This window comes from Oryctolagus cuniculus, chromosome 1, assembly GCF_051225735.1.
Source record: "Oryctolagus cuniculus isolate XC-2025 breed Fujian yellow rabbit chromosome 1, ASM5122573v1, whole genome shotgun sequence".
Classification (NCBI taxonomy): domain Eukaryota; kingdom Metazoa; phylum Chordata; class Mammalia; order Lagomorpha; family Leporidae; genus Oryctolagus; species Oryctolagus cuniculus.
The window spans coordinates 8,584,128-8,601,060 of record NC_142867.1 but is presented as its reverse complement, the minus strand read 5'-3'; the positions used below and the strand labels follow the sequence as shown (position 1 = coordinate 8,601,060).

The 16,933-nt window shown below is 52.8% G+C and overlaps 1 long non-coding RNA gene and 1 other non-coding gene across 4 annotated transcripts; one reads left to right on the top strand and one right to left on the bottom strand.

Annotated features, from left to right (window-relative positions):
• The first annotated feature begins 1,056 nt into the window (after window positions 1–1,056).
• LOC149128273 (uncharacterized) lies at window positions 1,057–5,078 on the top strand. Of its 3 annotated transcripts, none has more exons than XR_016212260.1 (4): window positions 1,057–1,880; window positions 3,347–3,477; window positions 4,085–4,215; window positions 4,424–5,078. It is a non-coding gene; the product is annotated as an uncharacterized LOC149128273 (long non-coding RNA). The 3 variants fall into 3 exon arrangements; XR_016212259.1 differs by having other exon boundaries at window positions 3,347–3,495; XR_016212261.1 differs by lacking the exon at window positions 1,057–1,880 and adding an exon at window positions 2,997–3,244 and having other exon boundaries at window positions 3,347–3,495.
• Window positions 5,079–14,608: 9,530 nt separating this feature from the next.
• Window positions 14,609–14,734, bottom strand: LOC127487488 (small nucleolar RNA SNORA40). Its single transcript, XR_007914333.3, has one exon. It is a non-coding gene; the product is annotated as a small nucleolar RNA SNORA40 (small nucleolar RNA).
• Between the last annotated feature and the right edge of the window lie 2,199 nt (window positions 14,735–16,933).

Genomic DNA, 16,933 nt, shown 5'->3' with positions numbered 1-16,933 from the left:
TTCCACCCCCAACCGCCCCACCCCCGCCACCCCCGCCACACCCGTGCCTCGCGGGCTGTTTGGATTTCTGTGTTGAGTTTCTTCCGAGATGGAACCCCTAGGGGGCCCTTTGCCATAGAGACCTGGGTCGGGTACCGCCCTCTTATGGAGACCTCCCGGGGAGCTGACCGCGGACAGTTGCGGGGGGGGGGGGTTATAGGTACTGCCTGCTGCGGCAGCTTCCGTTTTTGCCCCATGGGCTGTGCTGAAGCCCCCAAGTAGGAGGTGGGAAAGGACTAGAACCATCAACTATACCCGTTCTGCAGATGAGAAAGGAGAAAACTGGGCAGAAGCGTAATTAGTATGCAGCGCGCAGGTGCTTGGATTCTAAGCCCAAGGCTCTGGAGTCTAGGGCACAGTGCAGGGGGCGGGGCGCGCCCCTGTCCCCTCCCCTTCAGTGCGGATGCCTGAGGGGTGACCTGGAGCTCCCTCACTCAGGAGCCCAGCTGCCACTGGAGTCAGGTAGAGCGGAAACGAGAGCCCCTGGGGCTTGGCCAGGAGCCATCCGGTGCCAAGGATGGGCACACGTGGCAAGAACATGTGGGGGCGTTTCTGCTTCTCAGAGCCAGCTGGGGCACCGGCAGGGACCCAGTCCGCTCGCCTTCTTAAGTCCGGCAGGCGCGGCCGCTTGGAGAGGGCCTTGAGGGGCCCTTCCAGTCTCTACCCCAGGGTCACTCGGCTGGTCCCATCCCGCGGGCGCGGACACGGGCTGCCCCCTGCCGGGCGGCCGTGGGTTTGCGGCTGCCGCTGGCGCGCGCGGTGCGGCGGTGTGTACTTGTGCGCGTACACGTGGCATAGGCCGGGGGTGTCAGGCCTCCACGCTCAACATCCATTTCCGAGTCTGAATCAGGCTCCCTCCCGCCCCCTCCCCCCCAGTCTCCTTGGTCTCCCTTTTCTCTTCTCCCACCGCCTCTGCACACGTCCCTTTAGAAATAAAAACACTTATTTTGTGGGCGGGCGGGGAGGGGTGTCCAGCTTCTCCCCTGCAGCCTCCCGAGCGCCCCTCCATACCGCGCGGCTGCTTCTTAAATCTGCAGCTGGAGGGGCAGGGGGATGACGCCCCCCGACTTTGCTCTCCTTGCTTCTCCTCCTACCTTTGGCTAGGTTCCCCTTACCAGCTGGGGAAACTGAGGCAGCAGGGGAGAAGGGAGGCAAAGCTGGGAGAAGCGCTCCCGCCCGGCTCGCTAGCCACCCCCGCACCCGCGCCCGATTTAGCCGCGGGGAGGCTGGGAACATTGTCTTTATTTTAAGCCGCCGAGTGCGGCACGAACGCGGCTGCTCTCGACAAAGGGCTTCGCGGAGCGGCTGCAGGCGGCGCACGTGGGGGGGGGCTCCGCCCCGACCCCCTGCAGCTCCCTCCTCTCTGGCCGGGTCGGGCAGGGGCTGGCTCCGGACTCCGGGGCCGCTGCTCCTGCGCGTTGCTATTTTCGCTGGGCTCGGCCACCACCACCGGAACTCGAGACTGTGCTTGCGGGGTTCGGCCCGGGTCTCAGCCCCCTCATGTGGAGGAGGAGAGAGGCTGCCCTGGTGCGAATCCAGCTCCGCCTTTTCCCAGCTGAGCCGCCCAGCACGAGTCAGAACCCCACTAGGTCTCAGGTGTGCTTCAAGGGCTCGGGGCGTAGAGACAGCTCCCTAGCTCGACAGGGCTGTTTGCGAGGTGGGAGTGCGCAGGCAACCGTGTCACCTGCGGGGCCTGCTAACTGTGAGCCCCATCGTCGTTATTTATAACAACTATCGCTCACTCACTACTGCCAGGAGCCGCTAAGCGCTCCACGTTCATTAATTCCCTTGCTTCTCACAGCTCTGTGAAGGAAGCTCTGTTATTTATTCCCATTTTACAGGTGAGTAGATTTGCAAAGAGGCACCCATCCCTGGGGCTTGGTGGAGGGTGCCAGCAGCGTCCCTGCAGCCATCCTGGAGCTGGGGACACCGTACGGTATGGCAGGGGCCTGTGGGACATTAAAATTGTTTTATTTATTTAAAAAAAAAAACTTATTTATCAGAAAGAGAGAGAAACAGATTTGTATCCACTGGTTCATTCCCAAATGTCCACAATGGGGACCAGACCAAGCTGAAGCCAGGAGCCCAGAATTCCAGTGGGGTCCCCCAACTTGGGTGGCAGACACCCCAGTGGTTGGACCATCACTTGTTGTCTCTCTGGGTGCAGATTAACAGGAGGCAGAGCTGAGCACTCCAATTCGGGATGCAGGCCGAAGTGGTGTCTTAACCGCTGCCTGAGACACAGGCCCTGGGACAGCGTCTTTAAAAAGCCTGCAGGGGTCTGGACAGAAGCTGGGAAGTGAAGGGGGTCTGCAGCGAGCAGGCTTTGTGTGCAATTTAAACCTTCACTCTCTGGTTCCCAGCATGTCAGGGACTGAAAACCAGTGATCACAGGTTCCACCGGGAGATGTGTCCTGGCCCTCCCAGGTCTACGAGGCTGAGCTGATTGGGCCTCAGAGTCCTCCCAGAGGGAAGGGAATCCCCGACCTGGAGGCAACTTCCCTGTGCAGTGTGGGAGGCCCCCTCCCCAACCTCCTTTGCCTGAGGCCTCCAGCCTCATTCTCCTTCCCCGGGACTCCAAGAGAGTCTGAGTCTCAGATTTCAAAGTAGAAACTACTGCAGGTGCAGGCATTGGATCCTTGTTTCCAACGGTTCTGGAGTATCGACTCCACTCCTGACTCCAGCTCTCTGCTAATGCACACCCTGGGAGGCAGCAGCAAAGACTCAGGTAACCGGGTCCCTGCCACCCATGTGGGAGACCTGGGTTGAGTTCTGCACCCCCAACAGTGCCACTGTTAGCATGTGTCTCCTCTCTTGGAGGAGGAACTAAAATCCCAGGTGGGGGCTGCTGTCCTCCCCTGTGGAGGGCCCTGGGTTGGAGGGGGACAGTAGCAAAGGCACACTTTTTTTTTTTTTTTGAAATATTTTCATTTATTTATTTGAGAGGTAGAGCTACAGACAGAGAGAGGGAGAGACAGAGAGGTCTTCTGTCTGCTGGTTCTCCCCCAAAATGGCTGTAACGGCAGCAGCTGAGCCGATTTGAAGCCAGGAACCAGGAGCTTCTTCCGGGTCTCCCATGCAGGTGCAGGGGCCCAAGCATTTGGGCCATCTTCCGTTGCTTTGTCAGGCCATAAGCAGAGAGCTGGATCAGAAGTGGAGCATCCAGGACTCAAATTGGTGGCCATATGGGATGTTAGCACAGCAGGTGGAGGCTTCGACCACTATGCCACAGCACCGGCTCCTCCACTAACTTTTTGAAGAGCCCCTCATATACATGGATTTCTTTTTTCTTTTTCTTTTTTTTCAGACCAAAACTGAAAGGCACACTCTTGAGAAGGAAGTCGAAGTCTGGTTCCGAAGCCAAAGGCACAGTTCCCTTCCAAGTACCCAAGACTTCATTTCCCCGCGCCGGACTCTGAGTTGGGCACCCCGGGGCAGGTGAAGGCCAGATAGCAGGTCCGATCTTCCCCGCAAAGCATCGCGGTCAGATCTCCAAGGATGGGTTTGGGGCGGCCCTGTGCGGTCTGGGAGCTGGGCGCACGGCTACCTGGTCGTGACAGCTGGGCCAGTCCTGGGTCGGGCCAGGGGTAATGAGATCTGGGAGCCCTCAAACTCCTCTATGAGGACAGGACCTCGCTGCCTTGCATTTGGCCGCACGCCCCGGGTGGCCCTGGAGGGAGGCACTTCCCCCACCGCGCGCTACGGGGGCCGAGTCTGCCGCTCAAATACCTACGGCCTAGGGCAGCTTGAAAAATCCGATCAGTGGCGTTGACCCTGATCAGTGGCTTCTTTTGGTCAGTGGACACTGGATGCCCAAGTTTTGCGTGGCTGGGAAGACGCGCGCCGGCCCAAATGAAACTGCGGGAGAGGAGTCCCGCGGAGTTTGGGGGCGGGGATTTAGGGTCAAAACCGTATCTGAGTGCGCGATCCCCAAAGCGGCGCCCTGGCCCTGCGCGGCGGGTTCGGGTGAGGCAGGCCGATTTTGTGGCTCCCTGCCCGAGACCCGACAAAGTTGGCTTCCTTCCCTTGCACCCCTCCCACCCAGGCCCACGGACGTCCTGTTCTCTAGTCCCCACCAAGGCGGTGACCAAAGCGCGAAGCCCAGGAGCAGGAAGGGGAGGCGGAGCCGCACTTCCGTCCTGTCCTACCCACCTCTTCCCCGCGCAGGAGCCGCAAGTACGAAGGCGGGCGGCGGGGAGAGGGAAGGGATTTTTGACCCTCGCGGCGACCCTTGATCATGGGTGACCAGTGGCGCTCGACCTCAGTACCTGCCCTGTGCCCATAGCCCTCCGGGCCTCCCACCGCGCACCCTAGCTCCGATCCAGCGGTGCGGGTCCCTGGAGCTTCAGTGTGTCTGGTGCCACGTGCCCATTTGCCTTCGCAGGGAGAGGACTCAAAGCCCTTAGACCCTCCTTCATGGCCTTGGAGTGCTGGCCCTCGTCTGGGGGCTGGTGGCCGAGGTGTGGTGCTTAGAAGGCAGCACGGATTGGCTGTAGAGCGCTCCCTGTCGGCTTCCGCCTCCCTAACCTCCTACGTGCATCTTCTCTTCCATCTCACAGCGGCTGCACTCTCTACCGCGGGAACACCGAGGCTCCCAGACCTTAGGTTAGCCCAGGCCACACTCTTGACCACTTCCCAGTGTGTAGTTTTTGGAGCCCAATAGCCGAGAACTTTCTTGGCCCTCTGGCGGAGGGAGGGGTTATCCTGGGAAACTGATGAGCTGATGGCCTAGTTCTTCTTCCTGCGGTCTCATTGTTCAGCAAACACCTGCACAGCACCAGCTATGTGTGGTCTTGTTCTTACAGTTTTACATTGCTTTCACTCATCTAATTTCTGTAATAAGCTAGTGAGGCAGATAGCACCATTGCACCCATTTTATAGATGAAGAAACTGAGGCCGAGGTTCACGAGCCTGTTCAAGGTCACACCGGCAGTAGGTGTTGGAGCTGACTCCTCACCATTGCTTCTGTGCCAATCCTCATGGTCCCCCAGATGTCAGTGTGTCCACAGGCCTCTCCTTCCTCTCCCCACTCTCCACCATGGGGGCAATCAGCCTCTCTTTGCTAGGGTTCTACCTTACCCTGGCCCCTTGGCCCCCCTTGCCCGCCCCTTTGGCGCCTCCTGCCAGCCCCGGTGCTGATGGCGGCCTGACCAGGGCAAGGATTGATGAGGTTGAGAGAGCCTTGGAGGCTGCCTGTTTACTCTGCCCGCCGGCACACGCTGTGATTAACTGTGCACAATCGAGTTAGGGCCTGAGCTGCAGCTCCGCAGATGGAGGCTGGGAGGGAGAGGGGCCTGGCGCTGAGGGCTGCTGCTCCCTGCAGCTCTTGGGGGTTTGCAAGAAGCTGGAGCCCCCGAGGAGGCAGAGGAGGCTGTGCCCAGCCACTGGGGATAGGGAGCATGTAGACCTGGCCCCAGGGTTGGGGGACCAACCTTCCCTGTGCTTCTCGCCCCACTTCCCCCTTCTAGAAAAGGCCACGGCACTGGGTCTGACTCGGCCTCATGCCTTGTCCGAGAAGCCTTTCCTAAAGGGTGACCTGCCAACAGGACACGGTGGCCATGCAGGCAGACAGGCAGGGAGGAGTCTGGGTCTGCCTGGGTTTGGATGCTGGAGCCAGCCCTGCCTGGGCTCTGAGCCTCTGCCCTTCTGGGGTAAGCATGTCTGTGATTTCTCCCAGGTGCGTGAACAAGTGCTGTCTTGGGCACACGCCCAGCCTGCTCTTCAGCGTTCTCGCCACGCCAGCCTATGGGTGTTTCTGCAAACTGCCTGGGGTGAGGGAGTGCTGGAGTAAGAGCCTGGTCCTGGCTCTAGCCTATCTCAGGGGGACCCTTTGTTCAGCCGATAGGCTTCCAGAGTTTCACTGGCTTAAAAGCCACTCGTGCAACCCCTAGCGTGTCCCACTTCCTCGAGATTGGTAGTGAAGCCCCATTCTAAAGGAGCAGTCTGGATTCTACAGCCAGCACAATGCTGGGAAGGAACCAGGAGAAACCAGAGTCCAGGCCCATGGGGCTGGAGCAGGCACTTGGCCTAGTGTTTAAGATGAGCACATTGCAGGTCGGAGTAGCTGGGTTTCATTCTCACCTCTGGCTCCTGACCCCATCTTCCTGCCAGTGCTGACTCTAAGGGGGCAGTGGTGCTGGCTGAGGCAGTTGGGTTCCTGCCACCGTATAGGAGACCTGGGTTAAGTTCTGGCTCCCAGCTTCAGCCCTGGCCCAGACCCGGACATTGCAGGCACTTGAGTAGTGAACTTGTGGATGAGGGCTGTTCTTGCTTTCCCCTCAACCCCCTTATTAAATAACTAAATAAGAGCACGAACCCATGAGCTTATGAACTAGTGGAAAAGACAAGAGGATCTTGGAAAATGAACCAGGCACAACAGAGCCCATAAGTTTCCTGGGAACAGGAAAAAAAAATGGTGATGAAAGGTGGAGGGGCAGTCAGTGGAAGCCGGCCCCAGTGGGGAGGGTGCAGGCCTGGAGGGGAGGGTGATCTGGTTCTAGAGGTTGTGTGGCATGTCAGGGCACCAGGCTGAGTCAGGTCGGGGCTCCTTCTAGAACCCCATGGAAGAGCAGTCATGGCCTCTCTCCCAGCCTCTCTGCCTATTTATGAATGGAGCAGAGATGGACTAGGTGACAAAAAAGGGACTCTCAGCCCCGACAGTGCTTTGAAGTTGAGGCTCAGTCCTGTGTGTCCTGAATGATCACTTCCCTTCTCTGAGCTTTACGGCAGGGGGTCAGGCTAGTTCAGTGTCCTCAAAGTTGATGTTAGCATGTGTTAGTTGTCAGAAAAAAAGGTCTTTATGATAAAATGAGAAATTAATTAGGCTTTATCTCCTGCAGGAACCTATCAAAGGTTTTCCTGTATTTAATTTTTTAAAGGTTTATTTATTTATTTGAAAGGCAGATTTACAGAGAGGCAGAGAGAGAGAGAGCAAAAGAGAAGTCTTCCATCCTCTGGTTCACTCCCCAGATGGCTGCAATGGTCAGAGCTGCACCGATCTGAAGCTGGGAGCCAGGAGCCTCCTCTGGGTCTCCCATGTGGGTGCAGGGGCCCAAGGACTTGGGCCATCTTCTACTACTTTCCCAGGCCATAGCAGAGAGCTGGATCAGAAGTGGAGCAGCCAACTAGAACTGGTGCCCATATGGGATGCTGGCACTGCAGGCAGCGACTTCACTCACTATGCCACAGCGCTGGCCCCTCCTATATTTTATTTTAAAAAATTATTTGAGAGGCAGGGGGAGAGAGAGAGAGGCACACACACACAGAGCTCCCATTTGTTGTTTCATTTCCAAATGCCTGCAATGGCCGGGCTAGGGGAGGCCAAAAGTTGGGAATCAGGCAATTGGCAACTCAGTCTGGGTCCCCCGTGTGGGTGGTAGAGGTCCAATATCACCTGCTGTCTCCCAGCGTTCTCAGTAGTGGGGAGCTGGAATCAGGAGACGAGCTGGGACTTGAACTCAGGTGCTCTGGTAAGGAATGTGGGCATCTTAACCACTAGACCAAGCACTCTATCACAGCTTTTCTGTGGCAGGCCTGCAGTGGGAGTCTCTGAGAGGCAGGGAGAAGGTGCACTATTTCCCAAACTGATTTCATGACAGGGTCTTCTTATGTGGAGCATCTCAGAGGTCTGGCATCCGAGGAGCATGCTTGGGTCACTCTGGACTGGTTTATTCTCCAGCTCCGCCTTTGTCTGGCCCCGGCCTTCCCGGACACTGTGGACTCCCGGGTCCCCTACTCTACATTCGTTAGGGCGCCCTTCCTTGTACCTGGCTTCCTGTGATCTCCTTGGCTCAGCCCCCCTGCAAGGCTCAAACTTTGGTCTGGCTACCCCTTTCCTGATCCTTTCTGGTTCCCGAGGACCTCTGAGGCCGTGACTCGGCTCTCCTGGCAGGGGTCATTGTGAAGCCCCCAGCCCTCCAGTGAGCCGACCTTACTCGTCAGCCCTCCACACCAGAGCACCAGCCAAGCCTCTTGGCTCCCATGTCCTGACTCCTATATCTTTTTATTTTTTATTTTTTGACAGGCAGAGTGGACAGTGAGAGAGAGAGACAGAGAGAAAGTTCTTCCTTTGCCGTTGGTTCACCCTCCAATGGCCGCCGCGGCCGGCGCATCGTGCTGATCCAATGGTAGGAGCCAGGTACTTCTCCTGGTCTCCCATGGGGTGCAGGGCCCAAGCACTTGGGCCATCCTCCACTGCCTTCCCGGGCCACAGCAGAGAGCTGGCCTGGAAGGGGGCAACCGGGACAGAATCCGGTGCCCCGACCGGGACTAGAACCTGGTGTGCTGGCGTCGCAAGGCGGAGGATTAGCCTAGTGAGCCGCGGCGCTGGCCCCCAACTCCTATATCTTAACCCAGAGCTCCAATCCCTCCCAGCCTTCTTCTCCAAAGCAGTTTCTGGGGTTCTGGCTCCTTGAGGGTTAATAGGCAGCCCCTTTCCGCTTTGTAGCTGCAGCTGTAACCTACTTGGTTTCTGGGCCTGAGCCAGGGACCTGGGATAGAGGAGAGCAGACTGGCAGGGTGAGGGGTGAACCCCAGGGGGTAAGGACAAGTATTTACAGTAACACTGCACCCTCCACCCCAACCTGGCCCAAGGCTAGGGAACCCCTGGGAGGCAAAAATGCAGATTATAACCAGAACATTCCTGTGAGGTATGTGGTAGAAGGTGGGGGCTGCAGGGAGGGGCAGGGATAGGGGAGGATGGGGGAGGGGGATGAGGGTGGTCAGCCTGGCCAGAGCAGATTGTCCTGGATTGCGGCTGTGGTTTAAGGGCCAGCCACAGGGTGTCCGAGCTGGGGAATCTCGACCCAAGCACTTTATAGATGGGGAAGCTGAGGCCCTGTGACTTGTCCGTGGCTGATGGCCGTCCAACCCAAAGCTGTCTCCTTGAATTGTGATCTCCCCTGTGGTTTCCTCCTTCTAGAGATCACTTCCTGTTCTTAGCTTCTGGGGACGCCCGCTCTTGGCTGTTGTTCTCATTCTCCTTTGCTGCTGCTCCCCATTTTCTCACTCTCTAAACTTTGCGGTGTCTGGGCCCCATCTTTGGACCCTCACACCCACTCCCCCCGTGAACGTAGGCCACCCGCCCACGGATCACTCCTAAACATACGTCTCCAGCGCAGGCTTTCTTCTGAACACCGGACTCCCAGGTCCAGTAATTCCTCGTCTGTAAAATGGGGTGCTAGTTACCTCATAGGGCTGTTGTGAGACTCAGTGAGTTCAGACGCGTGAAGTTCTGCAAGAGTGCCCGGTTCGGCCTGAGCTCTGGCTGCAGCCTTGCTGATCGCCGTCACTGTCGGTACTGCAGCCTGCCAGCTCCATGTGGACGACCAGAATCATCTGAGAAGTGACTCATCCCAAGCCCCAGACTTGCTCTATCTGCAACCTTGTTCGTCTCAGTAGATAGCAATCCTGTTCTTCTAGCAGCTCAGGCCAAAACCTTGGCGACCCCTTTGACTTGATTTTCTCTCCTCTCATTTCCCAAAGCGTTTTGTTTCTTCCTTTTCTAAAATAGTTTTACTTATGCAATTGAAAGGCAGGCAGAGTGACGGGGACGGGCGCAGGGAGAGAGAGGGAGAGTTATCTTCCATCTACTGGTTCATAAATGATTGTAAAGCTGGAGCCAGGCCAAGTGGAAGCCAGGAACCCCAGACTCCAATCAGATCTCCCACATGGGTCCTGAGCACCCAAGAACTTGGGCCATCTTCTGCTGCCTTCTTGGGCACATTAGCAGGAAGCTGGGTTGGAAGTGGAGGTAGGACTCCATCTCTGGCTCTTCTGTATGGGATGCGGGCATCCCAGGTGGGAACTTAACCCACTGTGCCACAACACCCACCCCTCTATCTTCCTAAAATATATGCAGAAGCCAGCCACTATGATCTTGGCCAGTGTCGTCTTTCACCTGGATTACTGCTTCCACACTTGCCTCCTTGCTGCTGCTGCTGCTGCTGCTTTTTTTTTTTTTTAATTTTATTTGAAAGAGATATAGAGAGACAGAGACGAGACAGAGATGAGGCAGAGACAGATCTTCATCTGCTAATTCACTCCCAGATGCCTGCAACACCCAGGGTTGGGTCAGGCTGGGGCCAGGATTCCCACGTGAGTGGCAGCAGTTCAGGTACTTGAGCCATCACTGGCTGCCTCCCAGGATGCTCATCAGCAGGAACTGGAATCAGAAGTGGAGTTGAGCTCCAGTATGGGATACAGGCATCCCAAGTGGGCAACTTAACTATTGAGCCAGAAGTCTGACTCTTGCCTCCTTGCTTCTGCTCAGACGCAGGTACGGTCTGTTCTCACTGCAGCATTCAGAAGATGCCTTTTGATGTAGGTCATGTCCCTCCCCTGTGTGGTGTGCTGAAGACTTCCCAACTTTCTGCATAAAGCTTGAGCCCTCATAAGGACCTCAAGGGCACTGAAAAGCAGCCTCTGCTTCCTCCTTGGCCTCACTGCCTACCCTTGTGTCTACTACTCTACACCAGCCTCGCTGGCCTTACAGTTCTGGAACATGCCGTGCTAGAACGTGGAGCTGGGGCGATCCAAAGCCAGCAGCCAGGAGCTTCTTCCGGGTCTCTGACATGGGTGCAGGGGCCCAAGGACTTGGGCCATCTTCTACTGCTTTCCCAGGCTATAACAGAGAGCTGGATTGGAAGTGGAGTAGCTGGAACTTGAATCAGTGCCCAAATGGGATGCAGGCACTGTAGGCAGTGGCTTTACCCGCTATGCCACGGCGCTGGCCCCCTCATTGGATTTTCTACACAGATTATCACTGCATGACCTTTTGAACTGAGTGTTGGGTAATGTGGAGTGGTCACTGTGTGTGAACCAATAGGGCCAAAATGGGAGAAGCTGTACATGCTGACTCTTATTTCATCGTGTGTATATATCATGTTTCTTCATCCATCCATCAGTTGATGGACACCTAGGTAGATTCCATATTGTGACAGTTGTGAATTGTGTTGGAATGTACGTGGGATTCCTCTTTCTCTGCATTCCTATCAGCATTCAATTTTTGTCTTTTTGGTAATAGCCATTCTAACTGAGGTGAGAAGATATCTCATTGTGGTTTTCCCGATTTCCATTTTCCTGATGCCTAGTGGTGTTAGGCGGCTTTTCATATACTTGTTGGCCATTTCTGTGTTTTTCTGTTGAGAAACATCTACTTATATCATTTGCTGCTGAGTTGTTTGAGTTCCTTATTAGTATGCATATTAATCCTTTGTCAGATGAGTAGTTTAAAAATATCTTGTTGGGGCTGGCATAGCAGGTTAAGCTGCCACCTGTGATGCCAACATCCCAAATGGGTGCCAGTTCCTGTCTCGGCTGCTCTACTTCTGATCCAGCTTCCTGCTAATGCACTTGGGAAAGCAGTGGAGGATGCCCCAAGTGCTTGGGCCCCCCCACTCACATAGGAGACCTGGATGAAACTCCTGGCTCTTGGCTCTGGTCTGGCCCAGCCGGGCTGTTGAGGCAATTTGGCAAGTGAACAAGCAGATGGTAGATATCTCTCTCTGTGTCTCTTCTCTCTCTATAACTGCCTTTCAAGTAAAAAATAAATCTTTAATTTCTCTGATTTGTAGGTTGTCTCTTCACTCTGCTGATGGTTTCCTTTGTTATGCATACGCTTTTTAATTTGATGTGGTTCCATTTGTCAATGTTTGCTTGTTTTCTGTATTTTTTGGTGTTTATACAAAAAAAACCTTTGCCCAGACTAATGTCCTGGGGAGTTTTCCTATGTTTTATTCCACTACTTTCTTTCTTTCTTTTTTTTTTTTTTGACAGGCAGAGTGGACAGTGAGAGAGAGAGAGACAGAGAGAAAGGTCTTCCTTTGCTGTTGGTTCACCCTCCAATGGCTGCTGTGGCCGGTGCACCGCGCTGATCTGAAGGCAGGAGCCAGGTGCTTCTCCTGGTCTCCCAGGGGGTGCAGGGCCCAAGGACTCGGGCCATCCTCCACTGCACTCCCTGGCCACAGCAGAGAGCTGGCCTGGAAGAGGGGCAACCGGGACAGAATCCGGCGCCCCGACTGGGACTAGAACCCGGTGTGCTGGCGCCGCAAGGCAGAGGATTAGCCTAGTGAGCCGCGGCGCCGGCCTCCACTACTTTCATAGTTTCAAGTCTTACATTTAAGTATTTGGTTTTGTATATCATGAGGGATAGAGGTCTAGTTTTACTCTTCTGTATATGGATACACAGTTGTACTTCTTGAAGAATCTGTTCAGCACCATTTATTGAAGAGGCTGCCTTTCTCCAATGTATGTTCTTAGTGTTTGTCATAAATTGATATATGGATTTATTTCTGAATTCTCTATTCTGTTCTATGGTTCTGTGTATCTGGTTTTATGCCAGAATCATGATATTTTGGTTACTACAGCTTTGTAGTATGTTTAGAAGTCAGGTATTGTGATGTCTCCAGCATTAGTCTTTTTGCTGATGATTGCTTTAGCTATTTGAGGTCTTTTGTAGTTCCATGGAAATTTTAGGAATGCTTTTTCTATTTCTGTGAAGAAAGTCATTGGTATTTTGATAGGGATTTCATTGAATCTGTAGATTGTTTTGAGTAGTATGGAAATTTTAAGCAATATTAATTCTCCTAATCCATGAACATGGCACAATGGCATGTGTCCATTAAAAAAAGTATTTATTCAAATAGGCAGAACAAAGTAGGTGATGGCGAGAGAGAGAGAGAGAGAGAGAGAAAGAGAGATATTGATATTCCCTTGTTTCCATCCACTGGTTCACTTCCCTAATGGCCATAACATCCAGGTCTGGGCCAGGCCAACTTCAGGAGCCAAGAACACCATCCAGGTCTCCCAGTTGGGTGGCAGGGACCCCAGTACTTGGGCCATTTCCCATTGCCTTGCCAGGCACATTAGCAGGAAGGTGGATTGGAAGCAGAGCAGCCAGGACTTGAACTGGTCCTCTGATATGGGATGCTGGTCTGGCAAGCAGGAGCTTAACCTGCTGTGCCATGCTAGCCCCTGTCTTTCCATTTTTTAGTGTCCAATTCAATTTCCTTACAAAGTTTAAAGTTTTTCATTGTAGACTTCTTTTATCTCCTTTGTTGAATTTCTTTCTAGGTATTTTGGTTTTTAAATAGCTACTGTAGGCCGGCGCCGCGGCTCAATAGGCTAATCCTCCACCTAGAGGCGCCGGCACACCGGGTTCTAGTCCGGTTGGGGCGCCCGGATTCTTTCCCAGTTGTCCCTCTTCCAGGCCAGCTCTCTGCTGTGGCCTGGGAGTGCAGTGGAGGATGGCCCAAGTGCTTGGGCCCTGCACTCCAGGGGAGACCAGGAGAAGTTCCTGGCTCCTGGCTTTGGATCAGTGCGGTGCGCCAGCCGCAGCACGCCAGCCGTGGCAGCCATTGGAGGGTGAACCAACGGCAAAAGGAAGACCTTTCTCTCTGTCTCTCTCTCTCACTATCCACTCTGCCTGTCAAAAAAAAAAAAAAAAAAAAAAAAAAAAAAAAAAAGCTACTGTAAATGGGATTGCTTTCTTTCTCATATAGTTTATTACTGCTGTCTATAAATGCTACTGGTTTTTGTAGGTTGATCTTGAACCCTGGAATTTTGGTAAATTCAGTTATCAGTTCTAAGAGTTTTCTGGCAGAGTCTTCAGATTTTTTCTAGTATAAGGTCATGTCATTTTGAAACAGGGGTAGTTGACTTACTCCTTTCCAGTTTGAATGCCCTTTTTTCTTTCTTTGCTTGATTGCTCTGGCTAGGACTTCAAGTTCTATGCATAGTTGGTTTTAATGAAGTGGTCTGGGTCAAGGGGAGGATTGGCCAAGAGGAATTGTTTCAGTGAGACCACAGGGCCAGGAGAGGTACCTCCTGCCCTCCCCTGGTCGCCAGTCCCCCCTTTCTCCTCTGGGTGGGGCTGTGCAGGGGGGTGCAGGGCCTCCTTCCACCTCTGCCTTTCCACTCCTCAGGAGGCCTGGTGTGGGACCGTCTGTTGCTCTGGTTGCCTCAGTCCTCGTCTCTGTGTGGGAGAAGAATAAATAGGGTTTAGGAGTAGAGCTAGGGATCCTTTCAGGTGTTTGTGCTCCATTGCCCCAGTTTGTGTCCCAAACCACTCTCACCGGTTCCTAGAGCCAGAAGTCTCAGAGAGGACCTCAGGGGGCTCAGCCCGCTTCTAAGAACAGGATCCAGGAGCTGCGCCAATCCGAAGCCAGGAGCCAGGAGCTTCTTCTGGGTCTCCCACATGGGTGCAGGGGCCCAAGGACTTGGGCCATCTTCTACTGCTTTCCCAGGCCATAGCAGAGAGCTGGATCAGAAGTGGAGCAGCCGGAACTAGAACCGGCGCCTATATGGGATGCCGGCACTTCAGGCTAGGGCTTTAACCCACTGCGCCACAGCGCCAGCCCCAAGTAGTATCCTATTTTTAAAACTACATTTTCTAGATTATTGCTTTTAAGTTATTGCTATTGATATTTTGATAATTTGATTTTGTATCCAGCATCCTTGCTGAACTCTCTTATTAGTTTTAGTTATTTATTGATTTTGTTGGTTTATCTAAGTAAACGATCCTATTCCTTCTGAGTAGTGACATTTTGTTTTTTTATTTTATTTTTATCACAATATCCCTTCTTATATGTTTCAAAATTCATACTAAACAGTGAGTTCTGGGTTGTAAAAGAGGTTTTAGTTTTTGCATCTTTATAAATCTTCATCCACAAGTTAAACAAGTACACACACAAATGCTATGAATAAAGACATTTTAAACTCTTCTCTCTCAACTCTTAATTTCCCTATTTATTTTTCCCTCCTAGTAGAGTGGTGTTGGCCGGCTCCCCACCCCCCCACTGCTGTTTTGTACACTTGACTCTGAAGTTGAGGAAAATGCATGAATATTTGTATATTGTGTGTCGTGCTTGCTTATGCTTGGGTTTTTTCTGCTCATCTCTCTGGGTTTCTGTTTAACCTCGAATGATTTGCTTTGCCTTTCCTTACTATCTTTCCAGTTCTTTGGTGCATTCAAGGATACTTTAGTATACTTGATGCTGTTTTGGAGTTATTTCCATATGATTTTGCTATTCTAATGCAAACAGAAGTCCTTTTATTTCTATCTGATATCCAGTTAGAATTCTTGATACCATTTTTTAAAAATATTTTTATTTATTTATTTGAAAGGCAGAGTTACAGAGAGGTAGAGGCAGAGAGAAAGAGAGAGAGAGAGAAATCTTTCATCCACTGGCTCACTCCCCAAATGGTTGCAAAGGCCAGAGCTGAGCCTATCCGAAGCCAGGAGCTAGGATCCTCCTCTGGGTCTCCCATGCAGGTGCAGGGGCCCAAGGACTTGGGCCATCTTCTACTGCTTTCCCACACCATAGCAGAGAGCTGGATCAGAAATGGAGCAGCTGGGACTTGAACTGGCTCCCATATGGGATGCCGACACTGCAGGCGACAGCTTTACCTGCTACGCCACAGAGCTGGGCCTTTATTTATTTTTTCTATTTTTCTTAAAGATTTATTAAGTCAGAGTTACACACACAGAGAAGGAGAGGCACAGAGGGAGAGAGGTCCTCTATTCGCTTGTCTACTCCCCCATTGGCTGCAACAGCCGGAGCTGCTCCAATCTGAAACCAGGAGCCAGGAGCTTCTTCTGGGTCTCCCACATGGGTGCAGGGGCGCAAGGACTTGGATCGTCTTCTACTGCTTTCCCACACCATAGCAGAGAGCTGGACCAGAAGTGGAGCAGCTGGTGCCTGTATGGTGTGGCGGCACTGCAGGCGGTGGCGGCTTTATCTGCTGTGCCACAGTGCCGCCCCCTCTTTATTTCTTTTTCTTTTCTTTTTTTTTTTTTAAGATTTATTTATTTATTTGAAAGAGTTACACAGAGAGAGGAGAGGCAGAGAGAGAGAGAGGTCTTCCATCTGGTGGTTCACTCACCAGTTGGGTGCAACAGCTGGAGCTGTGCCGATCCGAAGGCAGGAGCCAGGAGCTTCTTCCTGGTCTCCCACGTGGGTGCAGGGGCCCAAGGACTTGGGCCATCTTCTACTGCTTTCCCAGGCCATGGCAGAGAGCAGCCAGGTCCTGAACCAGTGCCCATATGGGATGCCGGTGCTTTGGGCCAGGGCTTTAACCCACTATGCCACAGCGCTGGCCCCACCCCTCTGTTGTTTTTAAGATTTATTTATTTGAAAGTCAGAGTTACACACACACACACAGAGAGAGAGAGAGAGAGAGAAGATAGAGATATCTTCCATCCACTGGTTCATTCCCCAGTTGGTCGCAATGGCAGGAGCTGTGCCAATCTGAAGCCAGGAGTCAGGAGCTTCTTATGGGTCTCCCACAGGAGTGTAGGGGCCCAAGGACTTGGGACATCTTCCACTGCTTTCCCAGGCCACAGCAGAGAGCTGAATTGGAAGTGGAGCAGCTGGGACTCAAACTGGTGCCTATATGGGGTGCTGGCACGCAGGCAGCGGTTTTACCCGCTATGCCAGAGTGCTGGCTCCTCCCCTTTGTTCTTAAGAATTCTTCCCTCTTCGACAGGAATCAATTTTTGTTCAAGATGAAATATGGATTGTTTATTATTATTTATTATTTGTTTCCCATGTGGGTGGGTACCTGGCACTACTTACTGAATGGGCCATGAACTTGGACGCCTCTTCTGTCTCTTGCCAAGTTTCTTTTGTGTCTGGGTCTGTTTCTGGGCTTGTACTTCTCTCCACTGATATATTTTTTCTCCACTGTCTTATTACTACAGTTTTATAATAATAGTTTATAATATGTATTGATTTCTAGTATAGCAAATTTTAGCTTTTTCATACTTTTTTTCCAAAAAAGAGTATCTTGTTGTACTTGGCTTTTAATACTTTTTTTGTTTTTAAAGATTTATTTATTTGAAAGGCAGAGTTACAGAGAGGCAGAGGCAGAGAGAAACAAAGGTCTTCCATCCACT